The following is a 16,136-nucleotide window of genomic DNA, read 5'->3' on the forward strand; positions in this document are numbered from 1 at the left end:
TTGGTATTGAGCTTGCACCTAGGACTACGCCGATTTCGATAGCCCCATATCGTATGGCACCAACCGAGTTAAAAGAGTTAAAAGCTCAGTTGCAAGAATTGACGGATAGAGGTTTTGCGCGACCAAGCTTCTCACCTTGGGGTGCACCAGTATTGTTCGTGAAAAAGAAGGACGGAACCATGAGGTTGTGCATTGACTATCGTCAGCTGAATAAAGTGACGATAAAGAACAAATATCCGTTACCGCGCATCGATGATTTGTTCGACCAACTGAAGGGAGCCTCAGTGTTCTCAAAAATAAATTTGAGATCGGGCTATTATCAGTTGCGAATTCGAGATTCAGATATTCCCAAAACTGCCTTCAGAACGAGATATGGTCACTACGAATTCTTAGTGATGCCGTTTGGGCTCACTAATGCCCCTGCAGTATTTATGGATTTGATGAATCGGATCTTCAGACCGTATTTGGATCGGTTCGTAGTGGTGTTCATTGATGACATTTTGGTCTATTCAAGAGACGAGACCGAACATGCTGAGCGTCTGAGGCTAGTGCTGCAAATTTTGCGGGAGAAGCAGTTATATGCTAAGTTCAGTAAGTGTGAGTTCTGGTTAAGAGAGGTTAGCTTCTTGGGTCATGTGGTATCCGCACCGGGTATTCGAGTTGACCCGAACAAAATTTCAGCCATACTTGACTGGAAACCTCCGAGAAATATTACTGAGGTTCAGAGCTTTTTGGTGCTCGCCGGTTATTACCGACGATTTGTCAAAGGTTTCTCGATAATAGCCACACCAAAGACGAAGCTACTTCAAAAGGATGTTAAGTTCGAGTGGACGGAGAAATGTCAGAAAAGTTTCGACCAACTGAAAACTCATTTGACTGAAGCTCCAATTTTGGTGCAACCCGAATCGGGTAAAGAGTTTGTCATTTATATTGACGCATCCCGACTTGGGTTGGGTTGCGTATTGATGCAAGACGGTCGAGTTGTGGCCTATGCGTCGAGACAATTGAAGTCACACGAGAGAAATTATCCGACCCATGATCTCGAATTAGCCGCCATCGTATTTGCTTTAAAAATATGGCGACATTATCTGTTTGGTGAGAAGTGCCATGTATTTTCGGATCACAAAAGTCTCAAATATTTGATGACTCAACGAGACTTGAATCTGCGACAAAGACGTTGGCTTGAGTTGTTGAAAGATTACGAGCTTGTCATTGATTACCACCCGGGAAGGGCTAACGTGGTTGCGGACGCCTTAAGCCGGAAGTCATTGTTTGCTTTACGAGCGATGAATGAGCATTTGTCTGTTCTACCAGACAATGTGTTGGTAGTTGAATTAAAAGCTAAACCATTATTGACTCACCAAATTCGTGAAGCCCAGAAAGTCGATGATGAATTGGTTGCAAAACGGGCTAAGTGTTTTCCGAACGAGGAATCGGAGTTTCAAATTGATGATGATGATTGTTTGAGGTTCAGAAATCGTTTGTGTGTTCCAAGGAATTCGGAACTCATTTCGATGATTCTGAACGAAGCCCATTGTAGCCGAATGTCAATTCACCCGGGGAGTACGAAAATGTACAACGATTTGAAACATCAATTTTGGTGGCATGGTATGAAACGAGACATCTCTGACTTTGTTTCGAGATGTTTAATATGTCAACAAGTGAAAGAGGAACATCAAGTGCCTTCAAGATTACTTCAGCCGATCATGATACCCGAGTGGAAATGGGATCGAGTCACAATGGACTTTGTGTCCGGACTGCCATTGTCAACTAGTAAGAAGGATGCGATTTGGGTTGTTGTCGATAGACTGACTAAGTCAGCTCACTTTATCCCCGTGTGTATGGATTTTTCATTGGATAGACTAGCTGAATTGTACGTTTCTCAAATTGTGAGATTACACGGGGTACCTATTTCTATCGTGTCGGATAGAGATCCGAGATTCACCTCACGATTTTGGAAGAAATTGGAAGAAGCTCTGGGTACCAAGCTGCATTTTAGCACTGCTTTTCACCCCCAAACCGATGGTCAATCCGAGCGGATAATTCAGATACTTGAGGATATGTTGAGATGTTGCATCCTCGAGTTCAGTAGTTCATGGGAACGGTATTTACCTTTGATTGAATTCGCTTACAACAATAGTTTTCAATCAAGTATTAAGATGGCACCTTACGAGGCTTTGTACGGTCGTAAATGCCGTACACCATTGTTTTGGACCGAGCTCGGTGAAAGTAAAATTTTCGGAGTTGATTTGATTAAAGATGCTGAACAGAAAGTAAAGGTAATCCGTGAAAGTCTAAAGGTAGCCACGGATCGTCAGAAGTCGTACGCAGATTTGAAACGAAAAGACATCGAGTATCAGGTGGGAGACAAAGTGTTCCTTAAGGTTTCACCTTGGAAAAAGATACTCAGGTTTGGCCGTAAGGGCAAGTTGAGCCCAAGATTCATTGGGCCGTACGAAATCTCCGAACGAGTTGGTCCGGTTGCGTATAGATTGATTTTGCCCCCGGAGCTTGAAAAGATTCATGACGTCTTTCACGTTTCGATGCTTCGACGCTATCGATCTGATCCATCGCACATAATTAGCCCATCAGAGGTTGAAATTCAAGTCGACATGAGCTATGAAGAAGAACCGATGCGTATCCTAGCTCGTGAAGTGAAGGAGTTGCAAAACAAAAGAGTTCCGCTAGTAAAGGTGTTATAGCTCAAACACGGGATCGAGGAAGCTACTTGGGAGACCGAGAGCTCGATGAAAGAACGATACCCAAACCTATTTACCGGTAAGATTTTCGGGGACGAAAATTTCTTAAGTGGGGGAGAGTTGTGACAGCCCAAAGTTGACCCTAGTCGGGAAGTGGTTTCGGGACCGCTAAACCGAGTCACCGAAATGTTGAATGTGATATTTATTGTCTAGAATATGTAATTATGAATGTGTGAAAATTTCAAGCTTCGATTTAGTCGATTGCATGTGAATTTAGTCAATAGGACTTATGTGAGAAAATTTTAAAATGTGATAGGTCAATGTGTGAGGACCTATTAGTGCATGTGGACAAAGGGGGGGACTTGCATGTCAAATTTCCCCCCCCTAATGAGTAGTGGCCGGCCATGACAAGGAATGATGGGCAAAACATGTCATGAAACATGTTTTGTTAATGGAAGAATAAAATAAGGAGTATGGGTAATAAAGAAATGGAAACAAAAGAAAAAAAAATGTGTGGTTGCCCCCCCATTGCCGTGAGCTAAAGAGAAGAAAGGAGAAAAATTTGTGTTCATCCTTTCTCACCTTCATTTAGCCTAAATTAGAAAGAAAAACAAAGAAAAAAATTTCTCATCCTTTGGTTCATCCTTGGCCAAAAATTTTAAGGAGGAAAGAAGAAGAAAGGTGAAGAGATTCGGCCATGCATGTAGCTAGGCTAAGGTATGTTTGATGATGTTCCATGAGATGCATGCATGTTTTAGTTGTTAGCTTGAGTTCTACCTAGCCCATGGTCTAAATCTTGCTATGTGATGGAAATGGCACTTGACCATGGATGCATCATTCTTGGTTGATGTTTGATGTTGTGGTGATGAGGCATGAGGATGAGTTAAGATTCGGCCTAGGTGGAGGTTGTGTTAATGCCATTGCATGCAAAATATGAGGCTTGTTAATGATGCATGTGATGATGGCTTGATGATTCTTGAACCTCCTTTTTAGCATTTTTTGTGTGAGCACATATGTGCATTGGTTGCTAAATGGAGAAGAATCGGCTAGCAAGATGTGTGCTAAGGCCGAATGTAACTTTGCATGCTGATGAGCAATGCATGTGTTAAATCGATGAAAAGGGGGAGGATGCTTTACTAGTGTGTGTATATGTGTGTATTAAGTGTTGAGATCGACCCCAAAAATAGACATGCATATTCGGCCAAGGGGAAAGAAATTAGCTAATATGTTGTGTTGATGCATGATTTTTTGCATGTATGAGACTTTAATGTCTAATGTATAAATATGGGCTAAGTGCCTTGTGTTCATCTTTTTGATGCCTAAATGATGAAATCAATTTATTTGTTTAATTAAGCTCAAGAGCAAAGGGGAAATAAATCCGATAAAGGGAAGGAAAAAGTGGTTGAATAGCTAGCGGAATCGTTCGACAACACCCGAGGTAAGTTCTTGAGTAAGAGAGCTTAAATTACAATGTGATTAAATCATGCTCTATGTGAGGCTATTGAGCCGAATGTGCAAGGATGATATGTGCCTTGTGTTTGAGTTTCGCAAATGAAAATGAAATATGAATGTGCCATGAATTATTGTTAGATGTGCATGATTACTTGAATGCTGTCCGGGCTAAGTCCCGAAGGCTTTGTGCTAAGTGAATATATCCGGACTAAGATCCGAAGGCCTTTGTGCGAGATACTAAATCCGGGTTAAGTCCCGAAGGCATTCGTGCGAGTTATTAAATCCGGGTTAAGTCCCGAAGGCATTCGTGCGAGTTGTTAAATCCGGGTTATGTCCCGAAGGCATTGTGTGAGTTACTAAAACCGGGCTATGTCCCGAAGGCATTTGAACGAGGAGCTACATCCGGTTAAATCCCGAAGGTACGTGATTTGGTAATGAATGAGCTTGCTGTAAAATTCCAGCGAATACTCGAAAAACATCCCAATATGGGGATATGTTACGTATGTGTTGAATTAAATCGAGCCCTTACAAATAAATGTTCGCTCAGTTGATAAACGAGCTACCGGCCTTCGGCTAAGTTAGTCTATTGTGTATGTACATAAGGGTTGTTAATGTTGTGAAGCAAGCTTGATATCGGTAAATTGCGTATTATGAAATATTCCATTTAGCCAAATGTGTGTTATTCTTTGTTTATGCTGGAATTCCTTGCTCAAACTTACTAAGCATAAATTGCTTACTCGTTACACTGCTCCTCTGTTTTATAGATTTTTGGTTCTCCAGCTATCGGACTCGGGATCTTGAAGTCGAAGTCGCCCACACTATCAAAGGCTCTTTTGGGTACTATTTTGGTTGAATCTTGATATGGCATGTATAGGACTACCCATTGTTGTCTTTCGAGTACTTTATGAAATGTATAAGTGTACAGCCATGCGAAAATGGCTTGTAGAAGTGGAGTATGGCATTAGACCATTCGTGTTTATGAATGTATAGATGGTTTCATGATGTAACTATAGTTGGAATGGAAGTGTTGAGCAAATGATCAGCCACTGGAATGGCTAAGTATGATCATATGTGGGCTTATGTATGACAAGGCCCTAGTTGGTCCATGAAACCCCAAATTAGGTAAGGTTTACTTTGAAAACAGAAGCTGATAGCAGCAGTGGTGTGGATTGGAAAAATCACAAGAATTCGTAGGAGTGGAATTAAATAGTGAATAAATTATGTAATCGAACCTTGATGAATCTACTTTCATATGGAAGTAACGAAACAATCATAGGAAGAGTACAGTAAGAGATATTCGGGTTCTTGTGGAACAGGGCCAGAACAGTTTCTGGATTCCCTGTTCCGCCTTTGGAAATTCACTATAAATTGACCAGAGATAGTTAGGGGTCATACCATATATGTATGGATTCCTCTCTGAGTCTAGTTTCCATAGAAACAAACGGCATCAGTATTGAAGCTCTGTGCAGAGAGATATCCAAGTCGTAATGGGAAAAGGCAGTGTAGTCGACCCCTGTAACATGGGAGACTTTGACTAATAAACTGTACTAATTGCCCGGACCAAAAATTCTAGAAAAAAATACATAGGTGGGGACATGAGTCTAGTTTCAGGGAAAAATCACAAAACTGATTTTCGAGTTGTGAAACTCAAGATATGATTTTTGAAGCGACTAGTACTCAGACTGGGCAGTGTCTGGAAAAATTTTTCAAAGTTTGTTAACATCTCGTGTCCGACTCCGGTGTCGGTCTCGGGTTCGGGGTGTTACATCCCGTGTCGATATCATTCCCTGTTTCTCAAACACGCAAAAAAAGCCAATTTTTAGGGTTTTTGAACATTCAAAAGTCTATAAATACATACTATAAGAAGACATAATAGGGGGACAGAGAGTAGAACAGAAGAACTACTTGAAGAACACCAACGGATTCAGCTCGGAAGCAGGATCTCCTTCAAGACTGAAGATCTCCCTCCAATTTCTCTCGAAGTTTTTGGGTTTCTTTATGTTTTGTTGTTTTCCTATTTTTGGGATGTTTTCCTGCCACATTATGGACTAAACTCCCTAAATACCTAGGGAGGATGAAACCTACAATGGATCTTATTATTTAATTATCTAAGTTACAAGATAAATACTTGTTCTTGTTCTTAATTACGTGTTCTTAATTCTTGCCTTAATATTTTCAGGATATTAATCCAAGTTTTATGTGCTTATTCAATGGAGCAAAAGTCCTTGTTTAAGAGTAGATCTAGCATAATTAAGCGGAGTTGCATGCAATCCTAGAGATAGGACGACATAAATCTGCCGGATTAGAGTCAAATCTAATAGAGGAATCCATAAATCGAGTTAATGTGACGATAGGGGTTTTAATTAGAAGAGATTTCAATTAATCAACCTAGAGTCAGTTGTTCTTAGTCTTGAAAGATATTTTAACATAATTTAGGGATTTCTACGGATCAAGAAAAGAGAATAAATCATTTGATTCAGAGTCAGAATAATAAGTGAAGTCTAGGTGGATTCTCTCCTAGGTATTGTCTCTCTCATTGGTTTTCTTAAGTATTTTCCCAATTCGATCTCTGTCACGTTCATAGTTAATTACTTTAATTTTAGATTAAAACAAATCCCTTTTATTTTAGGCTAAATAATAGAAAGATAGTTAATACTAGTACTTTTAGTCCTTGTGGATATGATATTCTGGACTCACCATAGCTATACTACCATTCGATAGGTGCGCTTGACTTTGTCATGATCGTAGTCTAGTTTAGTGAACCATAAAATGATCATCAAATCGCTGCTAGTAGACATGATTCATAGTGTTAAATGAGAGCTTAGGAGTAGCCTAAACCCCTATCCTAAGCTTCGAGTGTAAGCTTTCTTATTCCTTTCGTTACTTTTGTGTGATATGTGATTATGCGTTGTAGATTGTGTATTATAATGTGTTAATGTGATATAAGATATATGCTTGAGATGGATATTGTGGAATATGTTAATTGTAGGCATGTTAAACACGCTGAATGGCAATGATGATGTTGTGTTAATAATGTAAATGTGCAGTGAAAGCTTGTAGAAAACAATAAGAGAATGTATGTTTTAATTGTGGATACTTTGGCCTTGTGACCTTTTGAGACCGTTTGATATTGTTGGCATGCCACAGGATAATGTCAATACTCACCCTTGTGTTGTGATTTAGGGCATTAAGGATCGGGATAGTTTCAGAGAGATAAGGGAATGCAAGCTTAGCTCCATTCACCGGGATATATTGGTGTGTTGGAAAGTGTTAGCTAGATGCTACGCTTTTGGAATATATTCGACTCATCGAGTCATTGGTGTGTTGAAAATCTGTGTATCCAATATTTGATGATAGAATCCACTTCTATGTTTCATAGCCTCAAGTGCCAATTTATCGTTGAATGTAATATTATGGAATGTGATATATGACTATTTATTATGTAATTATAAAGTTGAAAGAGTTGGTAATTGATGCATGAATATTTTAATATGTTACTATAGTCAAACATATATATAATTGTGTTTCAGATGTTTTCATTTAACGCATGACATCGTGTTTATTTGGTGGTCGTTTGGATCTTTCACTGAGCTTATTTAAGCTCACCCACTCTTTCTAAACATAGCAAATAGTTAGTGTCTGATGTGGGCGGTGCGAAATTCCAAGTGCTCCAAGTTAAGCGTAGTGACTGAGTAGGTGATATTATTGCTATTATTTAGAACTGTGAGAATAAGCAATGTCTTGATTATCAACATGATGTTTTAATGATTGTTTGATTTTGATGTTTTAATGATTATTTGATTTTCATACTCTTAGAATTTACGGACGTTTGTTACTAGTTTATTGGTTGCTTAGTCGAAATTACTAATGATACTTTGAACTACAATTATGGATATTTTTTATGTTGTTATAGATGCATGTTGAAGCGGTATATGTTTGAATGTGTTAAATGTCATGTTTTGCTATAATTTTGCTAGCTTATGTAAAGGTATTGATAATCAGGACATGTATCAATACCTCAACGTTAAAACGAATGTGCACGAAAATAGTAGCTCATTTGGTATTGATACCAATTCTCGAGTATCGATACTTAGGGTAAATATATATATGATGAATTGTATCGATAAATTGTTGGGTTTTAAATTTTGCAGAGAAACAAAATGTTAAAAAAATACCAATTTCCTAAGTGGTATCGATACCAGCGAGTGTGTACTAATACCTACATGACTTTTTAGAAATTTTATTTAAATGGTCCTTAAGCATGTTCTTAAATTGATACAAGGTCGTTTAATGTATGTTTAGTAAATTTTAATGTCACCTAGGGTATTTTAGAGTTTAAACTCCTATAAATTATTAAAATGTGATAATGTTTGTATGCAAATGAGACGGTGTGTAATGTGTGATGTTGTGATGTGTGGTGTGGCATCCTGTTACTCGAGCTCGGTGACCGGACCAGGTATAGGGTGTTACACATTGTATAAAATAGATCCATGGACAATAACCAACTATCCAAAGAAACTAAACAATGGATAACATGAAGTTCAAAAAGTTCTATTAACTTTTCATGGTATTAATTTCTCTTACTTTGTACCAAAAAATGATTTCGTTTTAAATGCCTTGTTAAAAATAGCATCCCAACAAATAAATCCAAAGGTGGATCGAACACTTTTGTATTGATAGACAAGAAACCAAAAATAATATATCTTTAAAATGGGCCATTGAAAGTCACTGTTTTTTTCTTTGTAAATACAATCTCCATAATAGCATTTGAATATAATCTAATCCAAGGTTGAGGATTAAGCTAAGATAACGTTAACACTAACACCATTAATGGGAAATCCAAACATTTGTAAAACCAACATGTTGCATTAGATTTACATGTGCGAATTCATAGCACCTACCTCTATTTCCCTTTTCACCTACTAATTTTGGAAGAAACAAATTTGCTTTGCTCTTTTTGTTTCTTCATATAATCTATATATACCCACAATCTGAGTGTAATCTTGGCCACTACTTGCCCATTTTCAGGAGGTGGTACATTTTTTGTTATGGAATCGGCAACTTCAAATCTTAATGGTTCTTCCGAGGGTTCTAATCGTCTCCCGAAGAACTATTCAAAAGAATAAGTTTCTAGATTTTGTAGGTTCGTTCCATTTCTCGTCCTTCATTAATTTCATAAAACACATTTTCATTGCCTCTTTTGAATTGCCTACATACATGCATCAAAGCATACGTATAAATGTAAATTATAGGTGAAATTAGTACATGTAATAAGCCATCATATATTATATACATTACTCAATAACACACATACAAACTCATAGAAGACATGCATTATAAATTCAATTCCCTAATCTACGTGCCATTTTCGATAGCTTGAACCTTATGGATATTATAAAAAAAAGTTACAATGAAAACATCAAACATAAAGTAAATTGGAAATTGGTTTCAACCATGCTGGTAAAATACTTAAAAATCTTCCTTCTTGAGCAGGAGAATATCATCTAGATCTTAGAGTAAGTTATGGGGCAATACCTATGATTGTCTCACGAGTCAACGGAGTCCACATGCTTCTCCAAAGCTTCGAGCCTATCCATGGTGTTCTTTGCAAAGAAGAGGATATTATCCATCCCTTTATGAAGTTGAACTATCTAAATTTTCGAAAGAGGATTTGAAGGGATTAAACTACTTAATGCAAGTGATGCTTACATCGACAAAAAGAAAAATATGTGGAATTAAGGCTTTCTAAGCTGTCTCGACATGAATATACCCTATTTGGGCATATGTAGAGGATCATAAGTCCTTAATGTTGCATGTTGAGGGGCATTGTATCAAGATATAGAGAAAGAAATATCGAAAAAACTTAGGTTCATATCAACTATGAGAATTATGATTGACATAGGCATATGGAGATAATGAATAACAACCCATTGCACTGATGGTTTAAAGATTGTTTGGATGAAAATAGAATGAAGATCATGGTCAATATTTACTACCACCAAGGTGTAAAGAAACTAGCACATCGCTTCGTGCCGATGGCTTTTGCACCAGATGGCTTGGTGGAAAGCTTTTATGACCCTAAAGCCTACAATCTTGATGAAGGTAAATTTCTTATGAGGCTTTAATTTCATCCTGAGCGAATGCATCAACCAGACTCAAATGTTTTCGATTATCCCAGATGTCCATATACGTATCAAGTAGGATATTCTTGTCGCTTATGTTTTGATAAAGTTCTTGATAAGAAGTATTGAAAGAAAGAAAGATATAGGTAAACCTTCTTTATTGAATTGCCTCTCATGCTGATACAACAATGCTAAATCCATATTTAATATAGTGAATAATAACAGCTATCAACCTTAACAACTATCTTGAAAGTTAACTGTAGCTAACAACCCTATTTACTAACAACCTTAATAGCTTCTTTTCTTATTCCATAACATTTCTCCTGCATGGGATCTCTTATCTTCTATGACTGTGAGGCACTTGATCACTCTTATTGAAAACTCAAAACTGGTCTCGAAACTTATTAAAAAAACAGCAAATAAAGGTTTTGTAAGGATGTCAACAACTTGGTCTTGGCTTGGAATATGACATACTTGTAGTGTCCTAACAGCAATCTTTTCCCTGACAAAAAACAAGTCCAATTCGAAGTATTTGAACTTTGAGTGTAAAACTGGGTTTGCAACAACAGTAATAGCACCTGAACTATCACACTAGAATACTGACTTGTTGGTAACATCTACATGTAATTCTTTTAATAAAGCTTGTAACCAAATCAACTCTATAATGGCATGAGCCAAGCTTCTATATTTGCCTTCTGCTATTGATCTGGAAACCACTTGATACTTCTTTGAGCTCCACAAAGTCAGATTCCCACAAAGAAACACGCAGAATCCAGTAGTTGATCTTTTATCATCAATGTAAGTTCCCCAATTTGCATCTAAATATGCTTGTAAACCCAATTTAGGAGTTGGAGTAAACAACAACCCATGGTCCATGGTATTTTCAAAATACCTTAAAATCCTTTTAACAACCTTAAAATGAAAATCAAGTGGCTTATGCATGAATTGACAAACTTTGTTCATAGAAAAAGTTATATTTGTCCGTGTAATTACAATATATTGTAATACAACCACAATGCTCCTACAGATAGACTCATCTTCCATGGAGCTTCCAATATGGGTTGACAAATTGCATGTTGTAACCATTGGGATGGGTGATCCTTTATATTTATCCATCATACTTCCTTGAAGTAAATCAAGGATATACTTTCTTTGATTAAGGAAGAGACCCTTTGGAGTGTAGGTTACTTTTATTCTTAGAACGTAGCTTAACTTTCCCAAATCTTTGAGAGCAAACGTAGAGTTCAACGAACGAACAAACTCATTTACAAGTTGGGTGTTGTTTCCAGTGATGATGAGATCGTCCACATAGACCAACACATAGATAATACTAGTGCCAAACTATTGAAAAAACAAAGATGCATCAGACTTGGATACCACAAACTTGGCAGCCACCAAATATTCTTTTAGCTTGTGAAACCAAGCCCTAGAGGCTTGCCTAAAACCATATAAAGCTTTCCTCAACTTGCAAACTAGTTGCTGACCATCACAATGTTTCTCAAACCCTGGTGGTTGCAGCATATAAATATCCTTAGTTAAGTTACCATTTAAAAATGCATCATTTATATCAACTTGTTTGAAAGGCAATCCACATGTAACAACCAACGCGATGACCACCTTGATTGTTGTAAGCTTGACGATGGGGCTAAAAGTCTCTTGGAAATCTATATCTGCCTGTTGAGAAAAACCCTAAAATAATGAGCGATAGAGCCATCAGCATTCTTTTTCACTTTAAAAATCCATTTACACCCTATTGTATGTGTATCCGGAAGTAGTGGAACGAGATCTCAGGTCCAATTTTGAATCAACGAATCAAATTCCTATTGAGCTACTTTTGTCCATGCTTCACTTTGAAAAACTTCTTCAATAGTCAATGATTCTTTGTCAACAAGCCATGTTGAAATCATTTTCCTCTTGGATATCCCATTCTTCTATCTTGTCTGGATGGGATGTATATTTGAAGAAACTGGTCTATTAAGAATAGTATCACTTGGATCATCACAGTTTCAATTTTGATTGAACCCTCGCTTTGACCATTACTATTTTGAGTTGGACTAGAATCTTCACATGGAACCTCCCTGTTGTAGGAGACCTAAAGCCTTCACCTGGAACTGGACCAACACTTGAATCATCACCTTGACTAGAAGATCTGAATGAGGAAGATAGCCTTTCAAGAGGCAAAGAATCATTATGAGGAGATGGCAAACAACGATCAAAAGTAGCAAGAACTATTATTGGCACATAAGACTGTATACGACCATCAATTGATAAAAAAGTAGAACCAGAACCTGGCTGTGTTGAGAAAGGAAAATTGGTCTCATTGAATACAACATGACGAGACACAAACCTTGCCATCGTCAGGAAGACACTTGAAACCAGGAAAACACTTGAAACCTTTATGATTAGAGCTAAATCCAAGAAAAATATACCTTGTTGACCGAAACTACAGCTTGTGTTGATTGTATGGCCTTGTAGAACTTCAGTTGGAAGCCAATTTATCAAGTTTATAGCATGCATAAAGTTATGAGACCAATAATTCAAAGGAATTGAAGCTTGAGCCGTGAGTGTAAGCCCAATTTCTATTACATGCTAATGCTTCCTTTCAGCTACCCCATTTTGTTCTAAAGTGTGAGAACAAGTAACCTGATGTTGAATGCCACTTCAAGATAAAACGGTTGCAAATGAGCGATACTCACCTCCCCAATCACTTTGAAAACTTTTTATGTGGCAACCAAATTGCACTTCAACATGCTTTTTGAACTGAATAAAACAGCTCAAAGCTTCTGACTTACTCTTGAGAAAGTATAACCATGTATACCTATTGTACATATCAACAAAAGACATATAATAAAGAAACCCATACGATTTCGTTTGGTCCCCACAAATCCAAGAAAACCAGTTCAAAATGAAAAGCATATATTGTACTAGATGAAGAAAAAGCCAGCTTGTAGGCTTTACCTAGATGACATGCAATACATACTTGTGACAATTTTTCTTTACTGAAATGAATATTACAACTGCATAATACTTGAGTAAGAACTCTAGGACAAGGATAACCAAGCCTCTTATACCATAGTTCAACATTTTGGACCTCAACATTAGATACACATGTGGAAAAACTCAAACCAAAAGTAGTTCCAGAAACACCTGAATGTTCACCAATAGTTGTAAGCATCAAACTTGTAAAACCCATTATGCATGTGGCCCACTAGTAACGTGATCCATGTCTGAATGTCCTTCACAAAACAATTGAAAGGGTGAAACTCAAAATAGACCCTATTGTCTTTAGCAAATTGGCCAACTGACACCAAATTCTTGCAAATAGTTGAAACATGAAAAACATTCTTAAGTTGCAAAGCCCTAGAACTAGTAAAAACAGCAGAAGAACCTATATTGGTAATAGGAACAAATTGACCATTTCCCATCAGCAGCTTACTCATACCTGTATATGGCACAACATTTGTGAGCATAGACGTATCATTTGTCACGTGATTTGTTGCTCCTAAGTTCAGATACCAAGCTTGATCAAGAGAAGTGTGAAGATGACCTCGATTGTTGTTCTCAATATACGTTGTTGAATAGGGTTGTTTATTGTGGAATGGAGGAGCACCACAATAGGATTGCATGTTAAAACACCGAGGCAACGCACCAAAATAGTTTTGACTTTCAGAACCACTTTGATTATCGAAACTATGATGGTTGATTGACATTAACTGACCCTGATCACCAGGTAATCCAAAAAAAATTTCATCAAACTTGTAGTAACATTTTTACCAGATGGCCAACATTGCCACACAACTAACATTGAGGCCGAGAGCGAGTAAACCTACCATAAGTACCTTTACTTTCTCTTTTGTGTTTAAACCCTTGATTGTAGTTTCTTGAATAACCACTAGAAGAATCTTGTTTCAAATGATTATCACTATCATCTTTCTGTCTATTTATCAAGTTAACCTGTATGGGTACATCGGTAACTATCTCCAGCTGTCTTGTTTCGCAATTGAGAAACATCTCAGTTAGCATGTCAAGAGACGTCTGAGTCAGTGATGCAACAACCTAAACAAATTCGAACTCAATCGAGAGAGCTGCCAAGATTATGCTAACCTATTCTTGATCAAATACCATGTTACCTACAGCAATCAAACTGTCACACATATTCTTTATCTTCAAAAGATATTTTTATAGTAAGTTGACCCTTTTCCTGATAATACAAGGCATGACGTAAGCTGGATATTTTGATACTAGACTTCATAGCAAACCTCCTTTTAATAGTCGACCACACCTCAAAACTAGTATGATAAACCAAAACCTTATCAGTGACAGTGGATAAAAGCCAGGAAGCCAAAAGTTTATCCTGTTGTCGATAGACCAGAAACTCAAAATCCTCAACTAATTGACCTTCATTAACCAAGAATTGGGAGGGAGTATTAACAGTGCCTAGGACATATCCTTGTAGATCATATCCTTCAAGTATCAAAAGAATCTAATGTTTCCAGAAGAGAAAATTATTCTCACCAAGTTTGATAGTGTCATGCTTGAGAAAATGTTGAATCTTCTTAGAGAAAACACAAGAAGTCAATCTTGACTCAGTATATGAAGGATGTGTCTAACCACCTGTGTTTGAAGAACATGCGAACTGTCAAACCTTGGAACCACCTCTAGAGCCATGAAAAACCTTCTCAAAACTAACTTCCTTCACCCAAAAAACCTAGCTCTTGATACCATATTGAAAGAAAGAAAGATCTAGGTAAACCATCTTCATTGAATTAACTCTCATGTTAATACAACAATGCTAATCCATATTTAACACAGTAAATGACAACAACTAACAACCTTAACAGCCATCTTAACAGTTAACTATAACTAACAACCCTAACTGCTAACAACCTTAATAGCTTCTTTTCTTATCCCATAACAAGAAGTGTACAATATGTATAGATTTATGCTTGTTATATATATATGCAGGAGTTCGTGAAGCCAGTGGTCGCTTACTAAGAAAAAACTAAGCAGCTCAATTTCCATTTCGAAGACTCTTCGTTTAAACCAAGAGATGGAGAAGAAAAGAAAGATAATCATATGAAGTTCCTAAATTGCAAGAAGCATGTATAATTCGAGTGGCACATTCATTCTTGGCCACGAATCAGATTTAGAAGTCAGCCAATTTTCTAAAGGTTAGTTAATTCTATTTAGTCTTCAGCTTGGTAATTTTGGATTTTGTTCCAATGCATGGTTTACATTGATGTGACTGCGTTGAGCTTACAACAAGAGAAGAGGCTGAAGCAAATGGGTGCAACAGTAAGGAATGGTTCAACATATAAAGGATGAAGATGAATGAGTAAAGACAAGCTTGCAAAGACTATAATGGTGTCAATAGAGCAACTAACTGAATTGGATTTCTCTCAAAAGAATGATGTTCGAAATATGGTCCGAGGCATTGGACTCAAAGCTCCATGTCCATCCCCTATGAATAGTGTATTACCATAATTGACTTTTTATGTTGTCAGATACAAAAATTTTAGGAAAAATACAAAGTTTGGTTGACAACCATAATGAAATTAAAATACGTAACCACCAGCATAAACTTCAGTCTGGTCTAAGTCCAGTTGGATCCATAACTGTAGCCAGCCTCATGTCCAATGCTCAGTGGCATTAATAACATAACATGTAAATGATAATAATTCAGTGACAAAATCCCTCAAGAAGCAGAGTCAATGCCTTGTACATTGATCACCCTCCATGGCAGATCATATCTCATTGCTATAGATGACATTTCCGTAGCATCTGCTATTACAACGGGGAAACCAAAATGTAGAGTGAAAGCTAATAAGAGTATAGTACATCGCCAAGGAACCAGAAACGCCAA

At 37.3% G+C, this 16,136-nt stretch overlaps 1 pseudogene; it reads left to right on the top strand.

Moving 5' to 3' along the window:
* The first annotated feature begins 9,224 nt into the window (after positions 1–9,224).
* On the top strand, positions 9,225–16,048 carry LOC107917170 (putative glutamine amidotransferase GAT1_2.1; annotated as a pseudogene).
* The last annotated feature ends 88 nt before the right edge of the window (positions 16,049–16,136 follow it).

The sequence above is a fragment of the Gossypium hirsutum genome, chromosome A01, assembly GCF_007990345.1.
Source record: "Gossypium hirsutum isolate 1008001.06 chromosome A01, Gossypium_hirsutum_v2.1, whole genome shotgun sequence".
NCBI classification, from domain to species: Eukaryota; Viridiplantae; Streptophyta; class Magnoliopsida; order Malvales; family Malvaceae; genus Gossypium; species Gossypium hirsutum.